Source organism: Tupaia chinensis, unplaced genomic scaffold (genome assembly GCF_000334495.1).
Source record: "Tupaia chinensis unplaced genomic scaffold, TupChi_1.0 Scaffold000357_1, whole genome shotgun sequence".
NCBI lineage: Eukaryota > Metazoa > Chordata > Mammalia > Scandentia > Tupaiidae > Tupaia > Tupaia belangeri.
Window position 1 is genome coordinate 1,177,375 of NW_006159853.1, and position 21,173 is coordinate 1,198,547.

At 37.8% G+C, this 21,173-nt stretch overlaps 2 pseudogenes; both read right to left on the reverse strand.

Moving 5' to 3' along the window:
• Positions 1-144: 144 nt before the first annotated feature.
• The window catches only part of LOC106735332 (olfactory receptor 4C6-like), a 40,873-nt pseudogene continuing 19,844 nt past the window's right edge, over positions 145-21,173 (reverse strand).
• Positions 4,964-5,454, reverse strand: LOC102480720 (ubiquitin-conjugating enzyme E2 D3 pseudogene; annotated as a pseudogene).

Below are 21,173 nucleotides of genomic sequence, written 5' to 3' on the forward strand. Positions count from 1 at the left end.
TGTGTATGAGAAGATATAAAATAATGGTCTTTAAATTGTTGGCATTCTTTACAAAAACATTTGATCACACCTTTTATTTTCTTATATCATTTTTCATCTGTTTTAAATATGTATATTAGAGGCTTGAGTACTCAGAAAATGATTCTACAGAAGAGTACAAACACTATCTTCTGGCAAGGTTGTGGCAGGTCTAATGTAAATAAAAATGACAGGTGCAAAATCCAGGATCACAACTGTGGTTTGGGAACTGCAAGTAGAAAGTGATATGCTGTGGCTTTCTGCAGAATACGCTCTCATATTCTACAAAATTATACAGTAGAAAATAATCAAAACCAGAAAGATTACCAGTCCCATCAGACTAGAATTGGCAATGACTAAGAAACTAACCTCATGTGTATCAGTGTACATCAGTTCCAAGAAAGAATTCTTATCACAGAAATAGCTATATATTTCACTGGGACCAAAGAAAGGTAAAATATTGTAAGAAGAAATGGGCCAAGGAAATGCAGAAATCTTCCCCCACATCATGGTAGAACTGTTAAACCTTTCTCTATTCATCATGATGTCATAGTAGAGTGGTTGACAGATGGTGACAGATCATAGACCATGTCTAAGAATGAAGACATTATCACCAAAAAGTATGTGCTAACAAGTTGTGTCATGCAGTTTTTATAGGAAATGATGGGACCTGCAATTGATGTAGTGATTACGTCACTAGACTCCAACATGGGCAGCTGCTGTTTGAGCCCCAGACTTGCTGGCTTGAAAATCATGGCCGGTGTGTGTGCTTGCATGCCCAATATCCTGGGAGGATAATGGAGAAGATAGGACTGTGGTGTGGCCATCCCTAGGAAGTGATTTCTCACTTTCTGTCTCTATCTGTCTCTCTGGACAGTACATGAGACCTATAGCAATTTATTTTTTGTCTTGACAAAAATTGTTTAAAACCCAGTCATGCCTCATTACCTTGGTCCAGGTTGTTTGTGATAGGTCCCACTTGTCTCTTCTCTTACTGACCCATAATCCAACACATCCCACAGCCACTATGATAAAACTTAATGCCAATGCCAGAATCATGTAATCAGTTCTAACTTAGGTCCTCTCTTAACTTGCTCCCAAGTCGTTGGTTTATATTTCTGCATCTGTACTTTCCATCAACTTCCTGTGGGTAAATGTAACCTGGGACCCATTAGTAATAAATGCCTTCTATTTCATGCATTTTGTTTCACTACCTCACTGTGTTTCCACTGACACGCACATGCCTGTACCTAACCTTCTTGCTGGTGAGAAATGTCTTAGAGAATGACTACTGTGGCACAAATAAATTGGACATAAGTCATAGAGACCTAGTGATTATAAATGTAGGGAGTGTGGGAAGTATGGCTTTTCACATTCTAACACCTTCAAAAATCAAAGCCAATAGGCTGAAGCTCTAGGTTACTAATGCCAATGCTAAAAACAAGTTCAAAATAGAAACTATGACTATTCAAAGGGGAAAAAAAATACTTTTCATACTAAGATCTCTCAAAAAGCTTTAATAAAGTGGTAAGAGCAAAAAAAGCTTTGGAATTTTTTGGCAACTGGAATAGCTTCCGACCTTAAAACTTTATGCTATATTCTAAACCATTTTTATAAAAATAAGGCAACAAAGTTGTCATTTTACCTAAGGATCAATTTTCCTAATTTATTGTGTAACCAATATAGCTAAATATTTTAAATTATGTATATGATTTACAGTAATTTGTATATGAGATACTTTGCAAAGTACTGAAAATGCTTTGGTAACTTAAAGTCTAGTGTGTAGATTCATTTTTGTTTGATTTATTTTCACCAGATATGGTCAATAATTTGAGTAAATCAAGTTTTTTCATACATTAGTTCTAAAGATTTTAGACATTTGTTCATTCCTTCCACAAATATCTTTTGAGGAACTACTAAATGTCAGATGTATTCTAGGTTCTTAAGATACAATATTGAACATATCTAATAAAGGTTCTTCCCCCCATGACCTTAGATTATAGTCAAGGTGGAAGAAAAAAAATAGATCAACAAATAAGTAGATAACATACTTTATTAGAAATTTAGCATATTATAGAGAAATTAAAACTGGAATGAAGTAAGGAAGACACTTAACCTAGGGGGAGAGGCATCTGGATTTTACATAGCTGTTCAAGGTAGGCTTCTTGGAGAGTGCAATGTTTGAACAAATCCCAGAAGACTATGAGGGAGATAGCTATATGCATGTCCATATGAAAGAGGAGGTCTACTGGATTTGAGGGACAGCAAACTGTCCAGCAAGTCACTAATTTAGAGACTAACAGAAGATGATGTTTTACAGAAAGAAGTAAATGTCACTTTTTAAAAAAATAATTATTTTAGAAGTAATTTTTTCATCATTTTTATTATTTTTAAAATTACTATAGTGCACATGCACTCACTAGAGAGAGACAGAGAAGAGAAAGAAAGAGAAAGTGACAAAGCAAGCAACCAAGTCCAGGTCTTGAAGTATGCCACTTGCTGGTCCACTGTACTTCATTTTTTTATGAGAGTGAAATGAAGTACCATTGAAGAGTTTTTGTCAGAGGAAACACCAAAGTTATCTACCTATTAGATCACTCTGGCTCCTATATCAAGATTCAATTGGGGTGAAGTGGGGTTGGAGATAGAAGTAGGAGGATAAGTTAGGAAGTAAATTTCAGTTTAATATTCAGGTGAATATTAAACTTGCTAGTGAAACGAGGATGGTGTTAGTAAATGTTGTAAGAAGTGTTTGTTTCTAGACATATTTTGAAGGTACAACAAACAGAATTTTATCTCAGAATGGATGTGAAGTAGGTGAGAGAACAGTGGAGACTGTGTCTTGGTCTGATCCCACTGCTATAGCAAAATACCAGAGACTCTGTGATTTGTCAACAAGAGAAATTTATTTCTCACAGTTTGGGAGGCCAGTAAATTAAAACAGTCAGCAGATTAAATGCTTGATGAGGGCCTGTTCCTTATAAATAGCACCTTTTTTATTTCATCTTGGGGCAGGAGGATTGAAGGGTGTGTCTTTATATATCAGAAGGAAGAAGAGAGTAAACTCACTCCTTCAAGTCCTTCTGTAGAATTCTTTCACAGAGGAATTCTAATCTCAATCATGATAGCAAGATCCTTATCATCTACTCACCTCCAAAGGCCCCATATATCATTACTTTGGAGATTAAATTAAAACATGTGAATTTTGGATGAATAACAATATCCATGTCAAAGCAAAGTGAGTTAAAGTATTTGGACTAAAAACTCATAGATGGAATTGCCATCAGTTGAGCAGAGGAAACCTGCAAGCATGGAGATGGTGGTGGAAGTGAAGGGGTGAAATTCTTTGTTAGACTTCTGAATTTGAGATGTTTATTTAACAAGAAATTGTAAATCTAGACAAGCAGTTAGATGTATGAGTCTTGAGTTAGAGAATACAGTATAAGGAGATAAAAATTTATGGGAATTCAGTATTCAGATAACTTTTAAAGCTATAGGATTTGATGCACTGAAACAGTATGTAATGACAGAGGGAAAGAAGACCTAGGTCTGAACTCTGGGTTCTATAACCTTCAGAGGTCACAGGGAAACAGCAGACTCATAGAGTGACCTATAAAACAGGAAGAAAATCAAGAAACCACAGAAAGTTGGAACAGAAGTGAAAAAATGTATCAGGAACTCAATATGATAGAATATTTTTAATACTGCTGATGGATTTACTAAAAGGCTGGATGAAAATTGACTATTTAATTTATGAATGTGGACGTGATTTGCAATATTGAAAAAAAAAAGTGTATTTAGGTGGAGTGATAGGGAAACATGTTGGTACAGGGTTAACATGCCAGATCCAAGTGTAAGCATACCCAAACTGATGAGAGGAGACAGGAAGAGAAGAGATTTTGAAGTGTTAATCCCTCTTGAAGAGTTATTTCTTATTCCCCTCTCTTTCTATTTCTGACTTTCTCTGAAAGTGCAAAACCCTATAGCAAAATTCTGAAGGAAATAAAAAGTCATTTGGCATTATTGCCTACAGTTGTGTGTAATTCTTTCATAACTAATAATTTTATCTGTACATATGATACTGTGTAACTGATTGTAAAATGATGGAAAACATCTTTCCACATCATATTAATGTGACTGCAAATATCAGTAGGCTCTTAAAAAAACACAAAATAATTGATCAAATGGGATTATTCATTGATGGATTGGTGTTTGATCATAAAAAGCAGTATCTCAAAATTTATATAAAATAAACCATAGATTATTTGAGATTAGTAGTAAGAGGCATAGAAATATAACATACAATAAAGGTGATAACTCACAAATTGAAACAATAGTTATAACTGGAAAGGGAAATCCTAAATAATTTGGACCACACAGAAATTTTAAAAAGTAAAGACCAAAATCAATGATATAAAAAATTACTGATGTGGAGCCATTAGATGACAGAGCAGTTATGTCGGTTGACTCCAACATGGCTGGCCACGTCTCATGTCCTGAACCCAATGGCTTGAAAATCATATTGGAAGCATATGTGTGTGTGCCCAAAATCCATAGAGGAGAATGGAGAAGGAATTGTAGTGTGACCATCACCCTTGAGGGGTGATTTTTCACTTTTTTTGTGTTCTCTCTCTCTAGTAAGTACATGTGCCCTAAGCCAAAAACCTCAAAAAAAAAAAAGAAAAAATCATAACTATCATTCAAGTATAAAATTAACATACACTAAGCGAAATTAAATATGTTATATAACTCAATCAATGACAAGATCAAGCAGGTGTTATAGCCCTTAAAATCTGACATAGTGTAAAAAAATACCAATAAACTCTAGAGAGACAGATTAGGAGATGATTAACTTTGAAGAGGACTGTTTCATCCTATAATATACTATAAATATTATTATGCAAATATGTTTGTCTTTTTAAATTTTTTTATATTTTTATTTTAACAGTAACTTAAAGTTTATTCCAGCTATAATGCAGGTTATTCTGACTTAAAGGTAGCATCACATGGCATACTTCTGAGTCCATTCCCGAGATATTCTGTTGTACTTATCTCTGTCTGTTTTATAGATCCATGCAATCTCTGGCACTAGGGGGTCATCTGGGTTTGGATCACATAGCAGTGAACAAATGGAGAAAAGAACTTTAGAAATAGAGCAGGAGACCACTGTGATCTTGGAATATCAAGACAAATGCTGACATTACTGTTAATATTTGGATGATAAATTCTTGTTGTAAATGCAACCTTAGGTGGTTTGAAGGGGTAGTCTGTAGGAATATGAATCACCAAAATGAATACACTGCCTTGATATGGGCTGTCATTAGGTCCCATAATTGTGGCTTGCCAATGAAACATATCATCCCCAACTGGACCTGCGGAACAATGTGCTGGAGGGTCATGGGTCAAATCACTAAGTTCCTTATTAATCTGCCCATAACAAACCAGGAGATTGAATGAGTAATAAATAACCTCCCAACAAAGAAAAGCCCTGGCCCAATGGCTTCACCTCTGAATTCTAAAAAAATTCAAAGAAGAGTTAACTCCCATTCTGCTCAAGTTATTTCTAAATATCCAAAAGGATGAGTCTCTCTCTAGTTCATTCTATGAAGCCTCTATCATCCTTATCCTTAAAACAGATAAGAAAAGAACAAGGAAGAAAAACTATAAACCAATATCCCTGTTGAATATAGACTCAAAGATTCACAACAAAATACTAGCAATTAGTATTCAACAATTTGTAAAAAAGATTATATATCATGAACAGTAGGCTTTATTCCAGGAATGCAAGGTTTGTTCAACATATGCAAAACCATAAATGTAATACACCATATTAACAGGAAGAGAGATAAAAATCATATGGTCATGTCAATTGATGTAGAAAAAGCATTTGATAAGATACCACATCAATTCATGATCAAGACTCTCAGCAAAATCATCATAAAAGGGTCATTTCTCAACACAATAAAAGCTATCTATGAAAAACTCAAAGCAAACATCATCCTGAATGGAGAAAAGCTGAATGCTTTTCCAATAAAAACAGGTTCATGATAAGGATGCCCACTTTCTCCATTCCTTTTCAATATAGTACTGGGAGCCCTCTACAATGCAATCAGAAAAGAGGAAAAAATAAAAGGCATTCAAATAGTAAAAGAAGTGGGAAAACTATCTCTATTTGCAGATGACATGATTGTATACATAGAAGACCCAATGGTTTCCATGAAAAAAATTCTTGAAGTAATACATGAATACAGTAAAGTTGCAGGATACAAAATTAATGTCCAGAAATCCATAAAATTTCTATATATGAACAACAGGCAGATGGAGATAGAACTGAAAAAAGTTATTCCATTTACCATATCCACAAAAAGTATAAGGTACTTAGGGATAAATCTAAGGAAAGAAGTTAAAGACCTCTACAAAGAAAACTACGAGAAGACAAGAAATTGAAAATGACATAAAAAAGTGGAAGGATATCCCATGTTCCTTGATTGGAAGAATTAGTATAATCAAAATGGTAATTCTACTAAAATTAATCTACATATTTAATGCAATTCTGATCAAAGTACCAGATGCATTCTTCACAGATCTAGGAAAGATAATCATAAAGTTTGTGTGGAATCATAAAAGACCCTGTAATGCCAATGCAATTCTGCAGAAGAAGAGTGGAGTGGTGGCATCTCACTCCCTGACCCAAAAATATTCTACAAAGCTGTGGTAATCAAAACAGTATGGTACTGGCACAGAAACAGACACATGGACCAATGGAACAGAATAGATTCCCCAGAAATAAATTCCCAAATATATAGTCAACTTATTTTTGACAAGGGGTATCAGTCAATCCAGTGGGGAAAGGAAAACCTCTTCAACAAATGGTGCTGGAAAAAGTGGATTTCCACTTTCAAAAAGATGAATCTGAACCCCTACCACTGACCTCTGACAAAAATCAAGTCAAGGTGGATCAAAGATCTAAATCTAAGACCTCAAACTATGAAACTGCTCCTGGAAAACCCTGGGGAAACTCTGGTAGACATTGGAGTAGGGAAATTCCTCAAATAAGACCCCCAAAGCACAGTCGATAATCCCCAAATAGACAAGTGGGATTACATCACAATAGGATGGTTCTGCATGGCAAAATATACAGTAATTAGTGTAAATTGACAGCCCTCAGAATGGAAAAATATTTTTGTAAACTATGTGTCAGATAAGGAACTGATAACCAAAATTTACAAGGAACTCAAACAGCTGTTCAGACAAAAGATGATGATCAATCCTATTAAAAGATAGAAGAATGAGTTGAAGAAACCACTCTCTAAAGATGACATATGAAAAGGCATATGAAAAAATGCTCAGCATCCCTCTTGTAAGGAAAATGCAGATCTAAACAACAATGAGATACCACTTAACCCCAGTCAGAATGACTTAGTTTCAAAAAAAAAAAAAAAAAAAAAAAAGATGTGGTGAAAGGGGTACTCTCTTACACTGCTGGTGGGAATGTCAATTGGTCCAGCCACTGTGGAGAATAATTTGGAGATTCCTCAAAAATCTAAAAAATAGAACTACCACATGATCCAGCAATCTCAGTCCTTGGTATCTACCCAAAGGACAGAAAAATGCTTCATTGAAAAAGTGCTTGCACATTGATGTTTATTGCAATACTATTCACAATTGCCAAGTCATGAAAACAACCCAAATGCCCACAAATAGACGAATGGATAGAAAAACTGTTGCACATATGCTCTATGGAATCATATTCAGCCATTAAAAAAAAAAAAACCTAGCTTTTGACAGGAAGTGGATGAATATGGAAGATTTACTGCTAAGTGAAGCAAGCCAGGCTGTGAAGGAGAAGCATTATATGTCCCCCACTTAATATATACTGAGTGTCCACACTCTATGACTGAAACTGATTGACTAAAGGATATAGAAACACAGTATATAGATGTAAATACCAGATCTAGTATGTGTAAATGAGTAGGGTCTGAGGAAGGATATTTAGAAGAAAAAAAGAGAAGCAAAGCATTAATGGGACAAAGAAATGGTATTATCTGTTGAAGATACTTTACAGTTTTTTAAACTGTACTAGAGAAAATCATTCACCTGTTGAAATATCCATTTTGTAAACCAAATATTTAATGTGATTGAATGTATAATACAAAATGAAATAAAAAAAAAGAAAAACCCACAAAGTACAAGTACTATAGATGGTAGAGCAGGACTTTCTTGTATTAACATGAGGCATCAACACATAACCAGCTTTGACAACATTAATAAATAAATAGAAAGAAGAGAGGAAAGGAGAAATGAGAAGTAGCAATGGAGATGAGATGATAGAAAGGAAAAACTTTTAGCTTTGAGTTTTAGGAATCTCCTTCAGACAAAAACATTTGTGGAATGTCATTGATAGGCAGGAATGTATATATTTTTTCTTTCGCTATCAGTTAAAATTAGCTGAATTTTCTCTTAAAACATGTGTACAGGACACTAAAGTTCAGAGGCGTGGTTTTGTTTTACATGTTCTATTAAAACTGTATGATAAAATCAATGGTCTATGGGACTTTAAGTATCACCTTTATGCTGATAATTTTCAGATTTATATCTCTATCCCAGACTTCTTAATAATAATAATAATAATAATAAAACTACAGCTCACAGCTGACTTAGGAAAAGAAAGTCTTTGCTTTTGCTTTTAAGATGTATTTATAGAGAATCTGATCGATTTTTTTTTTCTCCCACACTCCTAACATCCTGGTCTGAGATCCATCATCACTCCCTTAGATCACCTTGATAGATGCTAAACGTTTATCCTACTCTTCCTCTTGTTCTATTAAGTCAGCTTTTAGCACAACAGTCAAGATTTATTTTAAAACTATAGTCAAATCAGAATATTTCTCTGTTCTAAATCTGGCAATGGCTCCATTTCACTTAGAATAAAAGGCAAAATCTTTTCGATTATCTGACCTTCTGTTGCTTCTTTGGCTTCTTTCAGTATTATGCCCTTGCTTCCTTGGCTTCAGATAGTGTCTCCCTAGGTCTCCTTGGGCACATCAGGCAGGTTTTCACTCTGTGGCATCAGTATCAGGTCCACCTGTTTTCTCTGCTCACAAAATTCCTGCATTAAGGGTGCTTGGATAATACCTTCCTCACTATAAGACATTGTTCCAGTCTGCCCTCAGTGAGACTGCATTTATCACTATACTTAATATAGTAGCTCAATCCGGACTCCCAAGTCACTAATTGTGCTCTACTTTTTTCTCTTAAAAGTATTTATCATAATTTAGCATACTATTTATTTAGTTATTTATCTATTGTTTTTTATCCATTCCCACTCAGATAGAAACTCCAAGAAGACAAGAATCTGTCTATTTCAATCAGGAATATATCCCAAGTTTGATGCACAGTGCTTAAGACATAGGAGAAACTCATTGTGCACCTTGTGTCAATGTCATTAAGTGTTTGGAACTTGAAATCTGGGTCAGAGACCTTAAAACTAAGGATTTCTGGGACCTCTAGGTAGCATGGAGGTTAAGATCCCACGTCTCTACATGGTATGAGTCCTGGATATGGAAGCTTGAAAAACACTATACATTCATGCCCAAAATCCTGAGAGGAGAATGGAAGGAGTTGTTGCATCTTGCTCAACGCTCTGAAGAGTTGTAGGGACACGTTTGGAAAGAGCACCTGAGGTGTGGGGACATGCTCTGAGAAAACACCACCTGTCCCTTTGGGCTTTGGCAGAACGCTGTAACTTGTCCTTTCCTTGACCCTCCCTGCAGACAGAGCAAAGGGTGGAAATTGCTAGGTGCATTCCAACAGACACATCTGATGGAGCTCAGGAAACATTTTGACCCCAACTAGCAAAGTCTAATACCAGCTCTGCATCTGAAAGATTCTTTAACCTTCTCTGGGTGGGGTGGTGCACACTTTATGGAGAGGTTCTTTAGCCTTCTCTGGGTGAGGTGGTGCCTGCCTTATGGAGAGGTTCTTTAGTCTTATGTTTCTTCCCCACACCTGCAGTTAGACTCCTCTCCATTAGAAAATAAGATAATGGGATTTTCTCTTAATGGGATTATCACCAAGGGATACACCTGGTCCAGTATGTCTAAGCTCTTATAGATTTGTTACCTGCATCTTATTGTCTGTAACTTGGCAATGAATCTATGAACTGTCATAAAATATACATATGTACTGTTGTTAGGCCAAGTTAGCTTAATCACCGCCATGTTAGGTAATGCTGGGGCAAGTTAGCTTAATTGCTACCCTGTTAAGTCTTCAAGGACGGGGCCCACTTTGTTAGGGTCTCAAAATTGAAAACCAGGAGTCTGGGAACTCTCAGATAAGTGGAAAATGGGAGGGCCCAGCACCTATGAGGCAAGGTCATCCAGACCCTTAGCTGAGAGCCCTTATCTAGACCTGATCAGAAGGTGACAGACAGACCTTCGCTTCTCATACCTCCTCCTTTGTATGTGTTGCATTCTATGAAAAACCCTGAACTATAAAAGATCCCTTTATCTTAGGCTTGGGGTCCTTGATAAGGCCTGCTGCGACAGGCAGAAACTCAGACCCCAGCTAGCTGGAAAAAGAATAAAAGCCTCTTTTGCAGTTGCATTGTCATTGTCTTTTCTGCATCTCCATCAGTTAGTTCGATCTCTGGACCCTTACATTGGGGGCTCATCTGGGATAGGTCAGCCTGGTGGCCACCAGATTAGACATGACAAAGGGAGGCTCTGCATTTTGCCACAGAAGGAAGGTTGATCACCTCCATCTGGGACTTGCAAGGGTTAAAGAGCCTGTCTCAGACCTGTCTTGCTCTGGAAAGAAGAGTTGGCCACCTCCTTTTGGGACTTGCAAGGGGTCTTGGAACCTGTTCCCAAACCTGTCTGATTCCGGCAGAGAATTCTCCATGGAGGAACCGGGTTAGCCAAACTGGAGGCTCCACCTGAAGTCAACGGAGACGTCCCTGACAACCAGGAAATCAATGAGCGTCCGTGTTGGATGCCGTTTGGTCTAGCATTTGGTAAGGACCCTATACAGACTGGTGTGAATTCAGTGCATATGGTGGAAATGGCCGGCTGGTGCGTGTGGTGATCACCTGTGCATGTTTGTTGGGCTGCAGGAGTGATTGTGAGTCTGTGTCTCTTTTTGTTGTGACCTCTATTCCTTTTCTTTCCTGTCAGGGGCCAAACACAAGTAACTCCTGAGAGTCTAATCTTAGATCACTTCTCCACAGTCCTGGAGAAAGCTCACACCTATGGGCTAGAGGTAAGGAAAGGTAAGTTTAATATCTTTTGTTCTTCAGAATGGCCAGCCTTTGATGTGGGCTGGCCACCACAGGGGACCTTTTCGCTGAAAGTCATCAAGCGTGTCTGAGAAATAATCAGCCAACCTGGCCTTCAGGGTCATCCAGACCAGTATCCATATATTATAATGTGGCAAGATTTGGTAGAAAATCCCCCTTCTTGGCTTAGGTCTTTTATGCCAGAAAAGGATGAAGATCCCCCCAAAATATTGACTGTACCCACCCCTCAGAGCTGAGGGAAACTACAAAGGATCTCAAAAAAACAGTCCTCCAAGGGGACTCTGGGATTTATCCTTCCCTGGCAGATTTAGATTTTGAAACTTATGCACCACCTCATGCTGCAGCAGCAGCTCCTCAGGCTCAGGCAGCAACAGCTCCTCAGGTTCAGGCAGCAGCACTCCCCCAGCCACAGGTGGAACTCCCTCCACAGCCTCAGCAGTTGCCCCACTCTACCATGGGGCCCTCAGCACCTCCAGTGTTGGCACAAGGACCTGTTGCAGGACTTAGATCCAGGAGGGTCCAGGAGGATGTCAAGAGCCCTCATCCTCTGAGCTATCCTTCTTGTCCAAACCCTAGGGGGCACAGGTCCTCAAGGAGAGCACATGTATCAGTACTGTCCTTTTTCTAGTAGTGATCTATATAATTGGAAAACTCAAAACCCTCCTTTCTCTCAAGTTCTACGGGGATCTGTTTGAGTCTATTCTGTATACCCACAGCCCCACTTGGAATGATTGCCAACAGCTTCTCAAAACTTTATTCACTACCGAGGAACAGGAGCGAATCCTCACCGAAGCACGGAAGAATGTACCTGGAGATGACGGTTATCCGACCACCTTACCAAATCTGATTGATGAGGGGTTTCCACTCACCAGGCAGCACCAGATATTAGGAAAAAATTGTATAAACTGGAGGATCTGAAAGAGGACTGCTGTTACCAACTTGGGAGGCCAATGACCCCTGAAGCCCTTGAACAAGTCATTATAGATCAGGTACACCAGATTATCTACCTGGGAAAAACAAAGCTTGCTAAGTTAGTTAAGAAGAAAATATTTAGTGCCTAGTCTAGTAGCCTTATCAATGGTATTGTCTCAAAATGTGTTGCTCATACAAAGGTAAATCCTAAAACCCTCAGGCATGGCTCCCTTAGGAATCAAATCCCAGGGGGGGAAAAAAAATAAAAACTTAGGGAACATTGGGAAAATCTATAGTGTCTAATAGTTCAGTCTCTAGATAAAATGAAGCTAACTAACGTAAGACTAGCCTGGTTTTGCTTTTCTTTAAAAAGCCACCTTAAATAAATAATTAGATAAAATTAAATAAATGTAAATGGAGCAAATGTTTATAATTGAACTTGTCTGTTGAATTAAGACAATTTTAAATATTAAACTTGTAAAGATAGAAAATTTCATCAAAACAGAATGAACAGAAGAGGATTATTTCCACCACAGATAAAAACTCTCCCTGACTGTTAAAATTTCTCCCTCTGCTCCTCCCTTGCAGAAGTTGATAAAAATTTTTCTCCCCCTCCCTAAATTAGAAGATGAGGAATTAAACCCTGAGGAGTTAGAACAGACTGAGTGAGAGGCAGCTCAATATAATGTTAACAAACATCCTGTAGTAGCTCTCAGTCAGGAAAATCATCCGTCCCTATTTCACTGGAGCTATTGCAATTGCAAGTATTCCCCTGGCTACAACTCGTACTGGAAAAGCTATTAAAAATGTTGTTGCTCATTGTTTAAAAGATTGTGGAATGGGCCCAACACTGTGTTGATATGGGGTCGAGGAGATGTTTGTGTTTTTTTCCACAGGACAATGATGAAACTCGCTGGCTTCCAGAATGCTTGGTGTGGTTTATTCTGTGTACCCACAGCCTCACTTGGAAAGACCAGGAGGATGTTGTGCCTATGGATCTGCCTAAAGACGGTGACACTTGCTGAAGCAGAAATCTACTGGACAGGACTATTTCCGGAGAGAATCAGATGGCTCATATGATGGCTCCTCGACCAGAAAACATTTCTGTCAACACCACACAACCCCAGTATCTTCCCCCTTGTGCCAAAGAAAATCATCACCTGGACAATTGGACCTTATTCTGGGAAAAAAATACATAGGTATGAAGATGTATTTATGGTAAAAAATGTTAAAAGAAAAAGAATATTTCAATATTGAAAGAATTTTGTATGATAATTTTTTGTCCTAAAGTAAGATGACTGGATTATTTTCAAAATGAAAAAAGTAAAGGGGAACAAATAATCAAGGAATAAAGCGTGTTGCAAAAGGTTTGAGTTATATTGAAGAGGGTCTGAGAGAAAATTGTACAGAATTAAAAGGATTTCATGAAAAGATGTATATATAACAGATGGTATCTGAAGTGGCCATAAAACAATGCGTATGCTTGAAACTTAAAATTTACATCTGGGGATCTGGGTTAATGGGTTAAATATGCCTTCTTCTGGGACCAGCAGTTGGCGTAATGGCTATGTTGCTGAACTCCCATGTAGTTGACCACGGTTCGTGTCCCCGACCCGGTGGGTGGCTTAAAACTCACGCCGGGCATGTGTGTGTGTGTGCCCAAGATCCTGAGAGGAGAATGGAGGAGAAGGAATTGCGGCGTGGCCATCCCCCCTGGGGGGTAATTTCTCACGTTCTGTCTGTCTGTCTCTTTCTGTCTGTCTGGCGAGCACATGCGCCCTATAGCAAAAACCTCTCCAAAAAAAAAGTGTGTTCTTCTGTCCAATGTCACATGTTGTATCAATGGATTTGTGTCATCGCTAAAATCTATCATGAAAACCAGTATAATAGGGAAAAGGTTAAAAAACAATTATAAAATGTCTCATGTGGGGTCAATGAAACAATAGATATTCTTACACTCCATCGAGAGATCTTAGAGATAGAGAATTCACGTTCCTCTCCCTTTAATGCAGCACAGAAGGCAAATAAATTGCTGCAAGAACTGTATGGTCTCCTATCACACTGGACCTCTTGGCAACAGTGGTTAATGCCTGCTGGTATGGCAGCAGGTATTGATCTTGTGTTGCTTTGTTTACCCCCCGCCTTGTGTGAATACTCAGGTGCCCCTTTCTTGGAGTTTACTCCAAAATCCATCAGTTAAAACTTCAAGCCAAGGCATTAGATGCAGAGGCTGGTAGTCAATGATGGGTAAGATCCTTGGGATGTTTCTCATCCTAAGACAGGGGGTACATACAAATATACATTACCTGATAAAGGGTAAGAAAAAATGTCACCAAGGACAACCTAAGACAGGCACAGTCTACTGCCCATCAAAAGTGGCAAATCATTTAGTAAACAAAAAAGGGAGGCTATGTGGGGAGCCAAAGAGGAAATGTGAGGAATGTGCAGGATGTGACCACCAGAATAAGAGCCTGGTCTTTATCCGGACATGGCCTCGGGTGGCTAAATTGTTATGAACAGAATGTCTTGGGATTGTTTTGAACTAAATGTTCCAAAGTACTGTTATAACAATAGTAATATTCTTTAAATTCCTAACCTAGTGTTTCTCTGCTTCTGTAACTTGCTTGACAATAGTAATGAGAATGATTCCTCATTATATACAACTCAAGGAGGGAATGTTAGGTCAAGTTAGCTTAATCATCACCATGTTAGGGAATGCTGGGGCAAGTTAGCTTAATTGCTACCCTGTTAAGTCTTCAAGGATGGAGCCCACTTTGTTAGGGCCTCAAGGACGGAAACCACGAGTCTGGGAACTCTCAGATAAGTGGAAAATGGGAGGGCCCAGCACCTATGAGGCAAGGTCATCCAGACCCTTAGCTGAGAGCCCTTATCTAGACCTGAGCAGAAGGTGACAGACAGACCCTCGCTTCGCATACCTCCTCCTTTGTATGTGTTACATTCTATGAAAAATCCTGAACTATAAAAGATCCCTTTATCTTAGGCTCAGGGTCCTTGTTAAGGCCCGCTGCGACAGGCAGAAACTCAGACCCCAACTAGCTGGAAAAAGAATAAAAGCCTCTTTTGTAGTTGCATTGTTGTTGTCTTTTCTGCATCTCCATCAGTTAGACCAATCTCTGGACCCTTACACTGTCCCCCTGTACTATAAAGAGGCCCAGTTTATCTGGGTGGCTCAAGCAGCAGCACAAGTGCAACACAAGTTGCTTGGGCTACCTAGGCTCAGGCTGCCTGTGTCCACTGTTACTATGTCCCTTTGTCTCATTCTTTCCTATTCTCTGGTCCTCTCAAGATGAAGGGCTTCCTATTTCTTGTCCTCTTTCTCTTCCTCACCAGCAGCCCTCTGATCATGATTCAGCAAGAGGCAAGCCCCAGGACAGATGCCTAGAGAGAGTGAGTTCTCATTTTCTTTCTCTGGCAAGCACACACACTCTATAGTAAAACTAAAAACAAACAAATCAGAGCCAGCACGTGGCATAGTGATTGGGTGCTCTACTCCCACATGTCCTAACATGCTTTGAGTTCCAGGAAAGTCATCAAGTGAACACAGTCTATAGAAAAAATCTCTCTCTTAAAAAATATATATATAACAACAACAACAAACAAACAAACAAGAACAAAAAGATTTCTGTTTTAAGAATGTTTCACAGGACCAGCAGATGGTGTAAAAGTTGTGTCACTTAATTCCCACTTAGTGGATGTGGTTTGAGTCCTGGACTGGTGTCTTAAAACTCACACCAGGCATCCCTCCAGGGGAGATGGACATGCTGCAATCTCTTCTACATTCTCCTCGCAGGATCTTGGGCATGCACACACACGTGCCTAGCATGAATTGTAACTCACTAAGTCTAGTACTTAAAATCCATAGTCAAATAATGGTAGTTCAGCAACATAACCACTATGCAACCTGTCATTTCTGCCAGTGAAAAGATTCTGAAAGCCATGCAAGAGAAGATACAAATAGTCTAAAAAGTACAACCAATACACAAGACAATAAACTTCTCAAATAAACCTTGTAGGCCAGGAGGAAGTAGTTGATATAGTCAGAATGCTGAAGGAAAAAAAAAAATCATCAGCCAAAAATACATACCCGGGAAAGCTATTTTCAGAAATAAAGCAGAGACAAAGACTTTCCCAGAAAACTAAAGCTGAGAGAATGTATTACTCCCCGATTTGTAATGCAAGAAATTATGAAGGAGTTTGTTTTGTTTATTTGCTAACAGGTGGCATATGCTTAGCAGAGAGAGAGAGGGAAAGTGAGAATATATGCACCATGGGATATAGTCATAGTGCAATTCCAATTCCAGTTCTCCTCTTGAGATTTTAGGCATGCATGCGTATGTACTCAGTAAATTTACTGAGTACAGTATAGTTACTCAGTACTCAAGCCTCTGGTCCAGGATTTGAATTGTGCAATCTGCCATGTCGACAGAAAAATAACCAACTGTAAAATTAATAATTAATAATTAATGTGGTTTACTTCCAAGACAAATGTGAGTGACCTAGGCCCAGAGAAGAATACATGCCTTTCTTGGGGTGATCATGTACAGGGGTTCCTTTTATTTGTTTTTGAGATTGACAGACAATATTTAGTGAAGAGATTTTCCATTGGTCTGGCCCAAAAAGGCAGGACATGTAGAAGCGGGTGGGGGGGGCTTGTAGGTATAGGTGGGTCCCACAATTCTTAGGTTGGTGATTGGAAGGGAAGATCTGTGTCTTGGGAAGAGATTAGTTAAAGAAAGGCTTAATCTACATCTCAAGGAAAAGGAAAGTTCTGTGTCTTGGGAAGAGATAAGCAAAAGAATATATTGTAATAGGTTGAAATATACATCTCAAAGATACTGTGCCAGGGACAGGAGGTAGGAAGAATTCTGTTAATAGAAAATAAATGGTCTGTTGATGTTTGTGGGCATGACTTCCCCAGTCCCTTTTGAAAATATTTTGGAAAATAGAAAAAGTAGTCAGACTTCTTTCCACAGTCTCCCCTATTGGCCAAAAATCATTCCTCTGAATGTATGTGTAGGCCACAAAATTGACAGGTCCCACGGTGTTATAAAGGCTCCATTCCTAGTAGTCAGGCCCCATGGTGCTAGGGAGACTCATCCGTAGGAGTCATGTCTCATGGTGTTAGGTAGGCTCATCCCTAGTAGTCAGGTCCCATGGTGTTAAGGAGGCTCTTCCCTAGTAGTCAGGTTCCCCAGTGTTAGGGAGGCTCCTCCCTAGAAGTCCTGCAGGAAGGACATGTCTGACACAATAGCCACTTGTCTCTTGGTGAGGAAAAAAGTCAGGCCTAAAAGTTCATTTGGGGAGAGAACAATTTTCAGAAGTATGAATGGGAAAAAAAATGTATAAATAACTTGACAGCAGTTCAGTACAATAGAGGTATTGTACTGAACTGAGGAAACTTTTTTGGTCATACACAGTAATTTGAGATAAACTTATAACTGAGTGCCATTTTAAGAGCATTAATTTCATAAATGAATGATTTGAACATATTAGTACCAATAATATGTAAAAAATTAATAATTACAGTTGACAAATGATATTTACCTAAACTGATATACCAGATTAGCTTTTACAAAAATTAGATGCATCTTTTTAGATTTTCCAGGGGCCCTACTGGAAAAACCCAAAAAAATGAATGTTTAGGTCTAAGAAAATAATGTTTGTAAAAAAAGAGAAAGAAAAAGAAAAGTTATATTAAGAACATGTCAGAAAACTCAATACAGTATTGTGATACAACAGGATTATAAGTAACAGAGTATAATCACAAAAATATCCAGTGACATAGCCATTACACTAACTGTTGGTCTCAAAAAAAAATTTTTTTTTTTTTTTTTTTTTTTTTGTTGATACTTTGGATTAGATTGACCTTTGAAGACTTTTGGGAACCTCTCCTCAGAAAAGAAAGAAATATGAGAGATGCTTTTTACAAACTCTACCAGAGTCTTATATTTACTGTCAAACAAATCCACAGAACTATTTATCCTATTACCACAGATGGGCTTAGGTCACAATGGCATGTTATTTATTCAAGGTGTCAGCAATTTGTGTGATGACACCCATCCCATAATAAGATAGCCTTTTAGGAAAGGTGAGCTTTAACAGTTTTTGTTTTTTAGATCCCTCTCTAAGGGTTTTATATAACACATTTAAATATAACCTTAATAACTTTTTATTTAGATTGTCCCCACAAAAACATGTTAAAAAGAAAAATATTTGTAAGTCTAACTTTTAGATTTTTACTCAAATGAGATTTCAATGTTTTGTAACTTTGTATGTAGAATAACATATTAACCTAATTTTAACCCTTTTGTAACCTTAGTAATTTTTTTTAAGAACTATGTAAAATTCTACCAGAGAGAGAGCAAGAAAGGAGGCTGTCAAGACTGGGATTGAACTATTTTTGTCCGTGTGGGAGCCCAGTATCTTAACCATAATATCACTTGCCAGCCCTCTTAACCTTGATTTTTTATAAGTAAGCAATTTGACTTGTCATTTATTTTTAATAGTTTTTTTAGTAAGACAAAATAAGAGTCAGAAATCAAGTGAAAAACTTTACAGTTTATATTAACTAATAGTAACTTAACATAGCATTAATTCCTTTTAAGATCTAAAATTACCTGAAAATTTTATAACATTATACTTACAATAACCAGATCTTAAAAACCTATGTCTGGGCTATCTAAAATATCAAAAGATACCAGAAAGTTAGTTGCTTATTTTTCTATTTAACGTTTTATAACATGTTAAATATGTAGACCATATGTATATTACATATTTATCTTAAGTTGTTGATAAGTCTGAAATTTATTTTTACTAGATCAATAATACCAAAACAATTTTGTAGTTTGATTGGTAAAATCTAGGTTGACAATTATGAAGTCATCTTTAACCTTTATTTTTAAATTTGTAGTATATTTACCTAAGTCACGTTAACTTGAAATCATTTGGATTAAATGCTAAGTGCGGTCTTAATTTACGTGTCAAATTTAATAGAATTCCTTAAGGACTTCGCCACATAAACATAACATATAACATATAAGTACAACACAAATGAACATATGAGAGAGTTAAAAAATGTCTCTGTGTTAAATTCACCCTTTATATCTGACTCTTGGCAACAAGAAGGTTGTTATTGTTCTCCTGATATCCCAGTCCTTCTGATATCCCAGATACATACATAGAAAATTCACCACTGGAGTGGGACATGGATAACACCCAGGAAGTGCATCAACATGTGGTTGCTAATTCCTTCGAAGACTACCCTGGCCATGCATGATGAGATTTAATTTCTCATATGAGATATGTAAGTGCAGGAAAAGAAAGGAAAAAAAATCAAGAAACCAAAACAAAGAAAATAGATACTAGATACTAGATACTAAGGATAGACTCATTCTCTGCCTAGGAGTTATGATATTCTTCCCTCTGTTAACTCTCTGTTTCAGTATTTTTTTCTGTGACCATGTCTCTATTTCTTTTTTCTTTTTTTTTTCTTGAGAGGTTTTTGCTATAGGGCGCGTGTGCTCACCAGACAGACAGAGAGAGACAGAGAGACAGAAAATGGAAAATCATCCCCCAGGGGGGGATGGCCACACTGCAATCTCTTCTCCATTCTCCTCTTGGGATCTTGGACATGCATGCACATGCACCTGGCGTGAGTTTAAGCCACTGGGTCTGGGACTCAAACCGCGGTCAACTACGTGGGAGTCCAGCGACATAGCCATTACACTGACTGCTGGTCCCACCATGTCTCTATTTCTTTATGAGCATGAAACAAAGGAATTTATTTCCTGTATCTGTCCTGGGTGCAGGGCTCGTGTACCCCAACCTCCTGCATCCTTCTTAAACTATGAATCCAACTTGAAAAGGGCTAAGACTGGGATTAAAACAAACAAGCAAAACTTTTCTAAGGGGGCTAGGAAATCCAGGGCTTATTTACATTGTAATGACACACAGTAAAAGAAAAACTGTGACTTTGGTTATGATTAAAAAAAATAATAATTAGACAAAAGGTGAGAGAAGACTACCACTGAAAATATACAGGTTTTAAAGGAATAACAAAATTTTAAGATGTTTTACAAGATAGAAAATTGCTGTCTGCTAACAAATGGGAAAAGAAAGAAAAAGACCCCAGGCCTATTGCTGCCAGAAAACTGATGATTTGTTTTGTACTAAAATAGAAAAAAAAATGTTATCTGGAATGTTTAAAAAAAAAAAAAAAAAAAAAAAAAAAAAAAAACACCAGATGAACACACCTTCTAAAACTGATAAAGTACATGATCAAATTCAGTAGAGACTTATGCATTTAAACAAAAATACGAAGATTATATAAAACAAAACTCTAGCAGAAATGCTCCCTTGTAGCATGAGCTGCCCTGCTCTTTGCCCCTGCACTTAGAAATAAGACTAGGCTTCCCTTCTTCCTATAGATTCATTATGGTGACTAATCTGCTAAATGTGTATCTTTCCAAAGTTTATTTCTGGTAAGAGAAGGAATAAGAAAAAGTCAGAAATTGTTTGGACAAGGGAAGTTTTGGGCGCCTTTAGAATAATTTCAGAAGCAGCTTCTTTTATTTATTTATTTTTTCAAGATAGTCTCAAATATATTCTTGTTAACTTTTAAAAGGAGTTAATTTTGTCATCTCTTTTTTTTTTTTGGAGAGATTTTCACTGTAGGGCACGTGCACTCGCCAGACAGACAGAGACAGCCAGAGGGGACAGAAAGCAAGAAATCACCCCCCAGGGGGGATGGTCACGCTGCAATCCCTTCTTCTCCATTCTCCTCTCAGGATCTTGGGCACGCACGCACATGTGCCCGGCGTGAGTTTTAAGCCACCGGGTCCGGGACACGAACCGCTGTTGACTACGTGGGAGTCCAGCGACATAGCCATTACGCTAACTACTGGTTCCCGTCATCTCTTTTTTAAAT